The following is a 10,000-nucleotide window of genomic DNA, read 5'->3' as shown; positions in this document are numbered from 1 at the left end:
CATTACTGCCTGCTATGCAATCCAAAGCACGCATAAGTAACCATAATGATTGCTAATGAAGAGACTTTCTAACTGTGAGAAAGATAAAAGTAGCAGTGTTATTTCTTTTGTGTCGTATTGAAAAATCAAACCAGTGTTCTTAACAAACTGTTAGGAACTTGTCCTCCTCGATCCTCTTAGCATTGGTAGATACCTTCATCCTCAGGTCTGTTATTTTATTTAGTTATAAATACTTCAACATGAGATATTCTGCATGGAGTCTTTGAAGGCACTAACTGCCATATCAACTTAGAGCCACTGGCATTAGAATTAAACCAGCTAAGTTTGCAGTATAACTTCCATTGCTTATCTATTTGAAATAGAAGTTTTTTAAAGAAACTGAGAATTATTAAACTAAGTGACGTGGTGAACTTTAGGGCTTTTTTGCCTTCATGCTTCTCGAGAGGTGAATTAATACTTTCCATTCTTTTTGAAATTAACTCACAATTATGACTGATAGAATTACTTTCTCTATGTCAAATGTATATAGACATCATGTCTGGCACAAGCAAACCCTATTTTCCCATGGTCAAACTTTGGTTTGAGTTCATAGAAAAAGTGAAGCTTTCCTTATTTGATAGAATCAGTACAGAATTAGTATATTCAGACTTAATATTCACTTTCAGATTTAAGCCTAAATGCATGCGCACACACACACAAAAAAAATCCATAAAAGTGTTGATTGAGAATTTTTGGACACAAAATATGTTCTAACAGTCCACAGCTGATTAAAAAAAACCCAGCTGTAATTCAAATAAATCATTTTGTGACTTGAATCGAGCATTTTTCATCCCTTTATTCAGCATGTAGCATGCAGATTAATGGATATGCTTCAGTAACTTTGACAGTACGCATTCACTGAACAATTGGACCACCAAACAAGGGCTTCTTTAGTCTATTCTCACATCAATGAGATACTCAAAAGAGTTCCAGATTACTCCTTTCTCCAGTTCTACTCACAAGACTTTGCCCTGAGTTATAGACATTTATCTGACATGACTGATAAATGTGGACAATTATTCTCCCTCTCTCTAGAGATCCACTTTGGCCCCTGCAACTGTAGATCAATTAAATAATATTATAAGACACAGTGTGCATGGACAGCTAGAAGAATCAATGCAGCAAAAGAGGTTTCAAAGCTCTTCAGTCAGTTGGAAGTAGAGTGTAGAGCTGGCATTGCTTTCAGTTAGGGAGGTATCTACGTTTGTCAGTACAAGCTTAGGCTTTGATTTCCATAATTGCATACATAAAACTACATTCATGCAAAGTGTATGAACAACTGTTACTGTAATTGCACACACAGGCAGATTTCCTACCCACTCCTTTGCTCCTGCAGTTTCTGCATATATTTGGCAGTTATGGCCATTAGGTAGGCAGTTTAGGAAATCTGGCACACATTGCAATTATTCAAGCAGTAAGTCTTACCACTGAAGAACCATAAGCATAATCTCATCCAGGATCATCAAAGAAAAAGTACCACTTTCTGATTCTCATCAGTTGTTAATTGCAACATAAGGAGGACCAAATACTGAAGCTGACTGCACACTACAGGTGTTCTAAGAAGGATCTCAAAACTAAAGATAGAAAGGAGAATCTGAATGTTTCTTAAGCAGTCACAAGATAGCACGGAGCGAGTGTCCAGCCACGAAAGCACTCATAGCATCTTTAGGGCACAATGGCACAAAAACTCTAAAATTTTCCATATTGTTGGGATTCTGCAGGTGTTAGATTGGACTTCTGAGGTTCTGAAAGACTTTGACATCATTCTTCTGATCGCTGTAAACAGAAGTTGAACTTTAGGAGGTAATGTTGAGATTTGGTGCTTCCTTACCATATATAGCACAACTTGAAATAGAAAACTCTTTATTGGTTTCATGCTAGAGGGTGACCACTGAGTTTAAATGTAGCACAAAGGCAGGGTTTTTTTTGGAAGAGGTATCACCTACTATTATTTCTCAGGCAATATGTTTGGGGATGCACATTCTGTGGTGAATGTGCTTTCATAAATATACCTGTAAGGGATTAAAATAAACCTGTATCCAGTGTATGATATATCTCGCCCTTTTTATACACCTAAATTGTTTATTTTGAATTTAAGGATTTATTACCAACTTCTCAAACCTTCTCTGCCTTTTTCCAAGAATTCTCAAAACATTGCTAGACGTATAGACCTATAAAGAGCTCATCATCCCTCATATACCAGCTGAAAGTTGTTCTTTCCACGGGCACCCTGTTTGTGGAAACTCCTTTAGTCCTGGTGAAGCTCTGTCACTCTGAAGTTTTCATCCATACAGGGAATATAAGTTTGGAACTGTCATAGTAAGATGCATATAGGTCCCTCCTGAATGTGTATTCTAATGCTTTAGTATCCAGGTATTTGCAGAAATGTATGTAACCTACTGCAAATTATAGCATAAATCATAGCATGTGAGACTTTATATATAGCTCAATCAGTACACCAAACTGGAAAGTTATCTTAAATGACAGGGACTCAGTGACAGAAAAAGAAGTGTTATATTCTCTTAGAAAGGTGATCAGGCAAAACAAAAGTAATCTCAACTCTAATCTAGTAATCTCAACTATTAGCTTTTCAAATTTTGACAAAAAACTTCTGGCTTTTTCATATGTACATGTATGCAAAACTATTTTTTACTCTTCTGCTGTTAGCACATTTCGTATCAGCATTTTATTATATAATTACCTGTAGTTCTCACTTCATCACAAATTCCCATTAACACAGGTGGCAGTTTTGCACAAAGGACCAGATATTGCTGTGTCTTGTAACTACTGCACCGTTCTAGAAAGGGCCACAAACATTGTCAAAACGTATATCCTGGTAAACTAAATGTCAAAAAAACACAACTACATAAAAATTGTATTATGTTAAATATAGTGTAAAATATAAAAATATATAAATAGGAAGAGTATATGCTGCTTTGACTCACTCCAGCTGCTAAGCATTGAGTATTTCTTGCTGTTTACTACAGATTTCTGAAAATCCTGGTCTATAATAATCTCTCAAAATAAAGCTATGAATACCACAGATACTAAAAAGATGTTTGGAAAATTGTGGAGGATAGGTCCAGAGAAAACTTTTCAAAAAAAGTCTCATAATAAATGTGAAAATTAGCAAACTAGTTTCATTATTATTGTTATTACTTTTATTTTTTGTTATTTTTATTATTGGTAGTTCTAGTATAAGTTGGAAAGATAAAGCATAGAAGACAGAATTTACAGAAAATCACTGTAATGGAGAAGGTCTGCATTATCTACTCTGGATGTCCTCTGGGCTTTATGAACAGAAAATGGCTCTTCTGCTTCAGGGAGCTAGGGTGGGTTCATGGGGAGCAATGTGATTGCAACAGAGCCCACTACTGCCCACTACCCCATTTGGCATGGTATGTTTTTTAGTGTCACCTGGTAATCAAGCTGCACCTACTTTGATTGTGTTTTCCTGTGTGTAATTAAAAATGGTATCATACTCCATAAGATATATTTACAGTACTCTCCAGATAGTAGAGGATATACCTCTTTTTCCTTCAGGAGTTAACTAGAAGATGAGTTCAATGAAAGGACGAGGCCTTTTAGATAAATAAATTGATGTGAGTGAACTGATATTCTCTATTAGTTCAAAGGGACATGGTCTCTTTTCCAGCCATGGTATATTTAATGTAAAGACCTTGAGTTAAAAACCTTTTATAGAAATATTTGCAGAACTAAAGCCAATGTCCTAAAAAAAGGAATTTTAATTAAAAAAAATTATAGATAACCATAGCACTTAGGAGTTTTAGCACCTTGAGTCTTTATTTTTCCTACATTTCAAAGCTTCCCATTGAGCATGGGAAAAGTTTGGAGCTCTGTTTTTCAGAAGTAACTAGAAACTAGAATGTTAACTAGTGAAAGAATGACAGCTCAGTGCCTGAGAGTCCCAGTACACAGGATCATAGATTCCTAGACTATCCTGAGTTGGGAGGCACACATGAGGCTCATTGCTTCTGAGTCCTGCCTCCTTACAGGGCAATCTAAAAGTTAAAACACATGAAAAAGTATAAACTATGAAGCTGAGCATCATTCAAACACCTTTTGAACACCAATTGGAGCCTTTGGACCATGACCATGCTCTTCAAGATCTTGTTCCAGTCTTCGACCACTCTCTCAGTAAAGGTCTTTTTCATAATATCCACTCTAAATTTTTCCTTATGTATCTTTAATGCATTCCATCTCTGGACCCCAGAAAAAAGAGATTAATTCCTCCCTTTCTGCTCCTCCTCAGGAGGAGGTTGTAGACAACAATGGGATCACTCTGCACTATCCTCTTCTCTGAACTGAATAAACAAAATATCCTCATCTGCTCCTCATAAGTCATTCCCTCTAGTCCCTTTGGCATCTTTTTTTGCCCTTCTTTGGGCACATTATAATGTATTATGCTGTCCAAAACAGTGCAGAGCACTTGAGGTGAGGCTGAGTCTAGTGAGACAGTCTCTCCACCTGTTAAGAATGGTGTGTCAGTACATGCCCTGCTGATCTCAAGGGCACACTGTTCATTCATTTGAACTGATCATCAACCACACAGTTGCTGTGGGATTTCAGGCACTTTAATACTTGTCTGGTTATCCAATGATGTAGAGAAAACCCTTGGCCTCAGCCTCTCCCTGTCTCTGGGGGACCAGTGTGCTCATATGACTTTTCCTGTCCCATGTGCCTTCTGGTGCCTGTCACTGACCAGGATACATCAAAGAGGAAAAAGGTTTGGTAAGTAGGAATAAGGGACAACCCTGATAATGAAGGTATCTTCATTATAACTGGCATCAGTTCTCTTCTGGAAGAGAACAAGACTCATAAATTTATTCTCCAGATTGAATGTTAGAGTGTAACCATCATCCTGTATAGAGGGCTCTCAGCCCACTGTGCTGGGTGGAAAACAAGCTCCTACTGATTGTATTTCATTTTGGATTGGTTACTTAAAAGGCATTTCCAGTTCTGAATTGTAAAAAGTGAAGGAATGGTAATACATCAAGGTCTTTAAACACAAATATTTGAATGTGGCATGGATAGCTCCTAGGTTACACATCCTCCTGTAATAAGATCTTCTTATGTAAGTAACAAATGGAGAGTTAGACTGTCATCAACATCTGTAAGTTGTGTAAAACTATGAACATCAATGTCCTGCATTTCCATTTGTAAAATGACTTTTCCTGGACCTTTTGTGCAAGTGTGTTCATTCACAGATTAGAGTCTAACCATATAATGTTTCTTTGCCTTACATTCAAAAGATTCTCTTTGTGGAGAATCTTCAATGGTTAATTTCTGAAATTATTAGTTACATGGCAAATATTTTTGAGCGCAATGCAGAAACATAATCAGGACTTCTTGTTCAAAAAACTAAAAAGAAACATGTCAGTGATTCTTATGGATTGAAATATTCTCTCTCCGATCTATATCAGCATTTAGCAAACCTTTATTGTTCTGCTGTGAGTACATATAAAAATGCCCAAGGCAGTCTCACATACTTTTTCCTACAAGCCATTAACATAAAAATATATCTTATTCATTAATCAAATTTGTGTAGTAGAAGTTTTCATCCTTAGAGAATGACACAATAAGGGAGGAGAAGTTAAGTGATTTATTTACAGATTTGCTGTGGGGAAGTAAAACTATAGAATTTGAAAATGTATACCATAATTACCTATCTACTGTTCTAGATGAAAAAAACACTGCAGAAAATGAACACTTAGTTCTTTGGAAAAAGTACCTGTCTGAACACATTCATTTACAGAATGCATTTAAGGCTGAACATGCCAATATAATTTTATAGCAAAAACCATCATATTCAAAATGTAGGAAAGAAAACATACTAGAATAGTTTTCTGCAAAGGGAAAAAAAAAGATTTTGAACTGTTATTCAATTTCCCAGTTTTCAAAGGTTCTACATTAAATGAAAAACCTCACTCAGTATCTCCTGCATTTGCCAGTTTCTGGTGTTAATTATCTTTTGTTTGCCCTTGATAATCCTGAGGTTGGTATGCAGATAATGAAGCCTGCAGATTCATCTCAAAGTGTAAAAAACAATGGCATTGTCAATTCTGCATCACAACACTTTATAAATTATGAATGTTATCCACATTAAGGAGAATGCTAGACTTTTAAAATTACTTCCATGAATAGATTAAATTACAAGTATTATTACATTTCATTTTATTAAGTGCATCTTAGTAGTTATTAGGGCAAATGAACATGTTCTCTCAATTACATAATAACATTAGAACTAAGAATTATGCATTGAAACTCCCAAATGCATTATGTGGCATTGTATATTAATCATCCCAAACAATATTTTCAGTTTATATAAAGACAATTATTGCCTATTGAAAAATAACCATCTTATTGATTTATTGAAGTTCAGCTCAAGGAATTGTTTTTTATAGAAAAGCTTTGATTCCTTTCTGGATAGCTTAATAATTTCTAGCTCTTCTTTTCTTCTAGAAAAAAAATAGTAGGAGCTTTAATTACTTTTTATTATTAATCAAATTATAATAAGAAAACGTTTATCATATATTTCATTTTAAAATAACTTGCACAAGACAATGTAGCACACGTTCAGTGTCCACCAATTAATTTTAGAGAAGATTTGTTAATTTTTTGTTTTATATTTTAGCAAATTGTAATTATTTACATGATGTGGGTTTTAAAATATATTTTAATTCTCTTAAATTCTAGTGGTCAGACATGCAGATTATTATGCTGCCTTTTATTCAAAGGAAAAAAAATAACGTAAGTAGATTAATATTGTTTAGGGCATTGCCTGAGTAGAATAAGAAAAGCACCTGACACCTGAGTGGCAACATTTGAACTCACTGAGGTGAGAGAAGCATTGAGTCTTTGCAATGACATGTGTGGCAGCCAGGCATTTTAGATACCTGCAGAGCAATTGATAACACCAATACTTCCAGATACTTTTTTAGTATCCTGTTTTTATTTGGCTGTAATATATGCATTGATTGCAATCCTTGTGAATTAATTTCCTTTATATAAATTGTCTAGATAACTGTGTCTCATTGTTTCCAGTATTTCTAATATTTTGCATTAATTAGATTTGGCAATGCACACACTGATGTACTGTTATTTACTTTAACATAACTAGCAAAATTTTCAGGATGATTACTTAACAGATAATAATTCAATCATTAAAGCAATTTTCACAGTGTCAGCAATTTTTCTTTAGACAAGGAAGAGTTTGTTCTCATTTATTGTATTTTTCTATTTTGATTTGAATTTGAGTTTACACATGCTGTCAATATCATTGCTAAATTTTGCCACTTTACAAAACATTAGTACATGCTGCACTAATATTTCAGGGGACAGTTATTGACTTATCAGTAAAGTAACAAAAATAAATAAGAGACTACTCTGGCATGATTCATACCAGGTATAGATTATAGACAATAAATCAGCTTTGTAAGTGAATTCAAATCACTCTCTATTTGTTGGTCTAAATAATAAAATGCTAACACATGCCTTCTTTATCATGTGAGTCTTGAATACACTGCATGATCTGCTGGATTCAGCAAGAATAGCATATAAATGTGCAATATTACAAACTCCTAGTGAATACTAAAAATTATATTTCAATTTGATATATTTTTGCATGGAAACTCTGTTTCAGAATTTAAATGTCCTTTGTTCTGCTTTAAAACTTTTTTTCTCTCATTTTGCTCTTATGCTTCCTACCAGCTGGGGTAGAATTTATGAATACAACCCACAGAAAGCCTGTAGAAATGTCTCTAACAGTTAACATGTAGAATCAGCAAATGTTCTAATTGGCCATTTCATGGGAGTAAGAAGTCACTGTAATTAAACATTATTTATATTAGCAATGTATTGGGTAACATGAAATGACTAGGTGATCCTTCTGGCGTAATGTTATTACTAAACAAAGTTAGACTCTTTATCTTTATTACACTGGATTAAAAATGACTGGAACCAACACATGTGCAGTTGACAAAATAACTAGCCTTTTAGTTCTAATTAGTACTCAATTAAATTGTATCAGCAGCAGTATCAGACTTACAGCTACATTAAATTGTCTTTGAATCTGTCTGATTCCTTTAGTTCTCCCTTGTGCCAGTAAGGAAGTTTCAGACATGAAAGTGTTAACAGCTGCTTTGAAATTACTCCTATTTAAGAAGAAAAATCATATTACTTTCTTAATCTTTCTAATTCTATTCTCATAAGATGATCTTGGATTTGTTCCTTTAGCACAGACTCTTTAGTGCAGTCCTGATTTCTGTATTAATGAATTGAGAAGATGACATCAGGCTCTTAGGTAAGTGCTATAAACTCAGTCATATGATTTTTATAGTAAGATATCCTGTATAAAAATCCCCAATATTTTTTTCCTTTCTTACATCGATGCTTCTTTGAAAAGTAATAGTTGGATGCTATGTAGGTGGCACACAAAAGACCATGTAGTAGTTTGTAATTTACCTTTTGATCATCACAAGAAAAATTTCTACTGGGAAATGAAAGCCAAACATAATTCACTAAAATTACACTGAATGCCCTCTAATCAATACAGATAAATCTAGAGTTTGTTGTTAAATCGATCCTCTCCTTTATAGAGATATACTGTCTTGATTGTTTTAGGGATAATTATTTCACAGGGAATTTTTACAATGATTAGTAGAAACGAGACAACAGTAAACTTGACTCGGAGCCATTGAATTACTGTGCTGCAGAGTGCATTTGTCTCTTCTAGTTTGAAGCTTACTGATATCAATACTGATTTATATCATTTCATGTGATGATGTTTTCCTGAGAGAAATGAAGTTGATTTCATTTCAGAAATGAACTGCTTCAGTGTTTGTTTTTCTTTTATAAAATTGTCAGCTCTTGCCAATATAAATACTCACTGATGCAGACTTTCCCTTCCTGCTTTTATCATTTATGCTGATTCCTTGACACATATCATATTGAAAAAGTCCAGATAAACTTTGGATAAATTTAAAAAAAAAATGTTTAGACTAGAAAGACAAAGGTTGAACTAAAGGATTACTTAAAATGGTGTTACTGAACTATTTCTACACATAGGAAAATGTAATTTAAAAATCAAGGATTTAGAAAGTCAGTTGTCTGCTTCAGTTTCTATTTGTAAATGAAGATCTTAGTAAGTCTGAATGATTTCAACAGCTCACATACCAGAAGTCAATACAACATTTAAAAGATAAGAAAGGGAAAGGAAGAGACAGAGGGATGACTTTCTGTGGAGGAAGTAGATGTAATTGCTTGCAGTGTTCTATTGAAACAAAATTGAATTGCAATACATTACTCAGAAAAAATAGACTTATGTAGCATTTTGATTAACATAATAAAGTACATATTCTATGTGTGAAGGAATAAAGGATGGTAGGCAAAAAGCTTGAACTATTGCATAATGTATTCTGTCATCTAAACTTTTCATTAGTAAGAATATGGTGAATTATATAATTCAGAGAACATCCCAAATAGAATGTCTTTTAATGCAAGCAGTCTAATTGGCAATAGTTACAATTCTGTGCAAAATGAAATAATTCTCTAATGATAAAAATGTGTTTGTTTTCCCCTTAAATAGTCATTAAATTTAAATGTCTAATGCAAGAAATTTCTTCAATTTAACATTAATTTTGATAGTATGTGTTTTTAAATGACTGCTTAATTCTATCATCTTTTCAAGGAACAAGGAAATAAAAGTTTTAGTATTTATAAGAGGAAAGCATATTTGATAATTGGTTATTAGCTAAATGTTACAAAAATAGAAATCTAGTTCAAATGATCATTTCAGAAATGTATAATTTACGGGACTTATGTAGCTTTCACTAGAAAACTGTATAAATACACTTTAAAAACTGTTCTAAGAAACAAGAATTAAATATTTGTTGAAATATACTGAATGATACATTTTTAAAATAGGAAAGCTCAGCTGTCA

At 33.7% G+C, this 10,000-nt stretch overlaps 1 long non-coding RNA gene across 2 annotated transcripts in view; it reads left to right on the top strand.

The window, feature by feature from the left end:
* The window catches only part of LOC110478548 (uncharacterized), an 82,811-nt gene that overhangs the window by 55,525 nt on the left and 17,286 nt on the right, over positions 1–10,000 (top strand). For both annotated transcript variants that reach the window (XR_013339942.1, XR_002466773.2), the window contains one exon: positions 8,296–8,362. This is a non-coding gene — a long non-coding RNA (uncharacterized LOC110478548). The remainder of the gene's footprint in view (positions 1–8,295; positions 8,363–10,000) is intronic.

Source organism: Lonchura striata, chromosome 5 (assembly GCF_046129695.1).
Source record: "Lonchura striata isolate bLonStr1 chromosome 5, bLonStr1.mat, whole genome shotgun sequence".
Lineage (NCBI taxonomy): Eukaryota > Metazoa > Chordata > Aves > Passeriformes > Estrildidae > Lonchura > Lonchura striata.
Note: the sequence above shows the minus strand (reverse complement) of the source record. Positions and strands in the feature narration are given on the sequence as shown.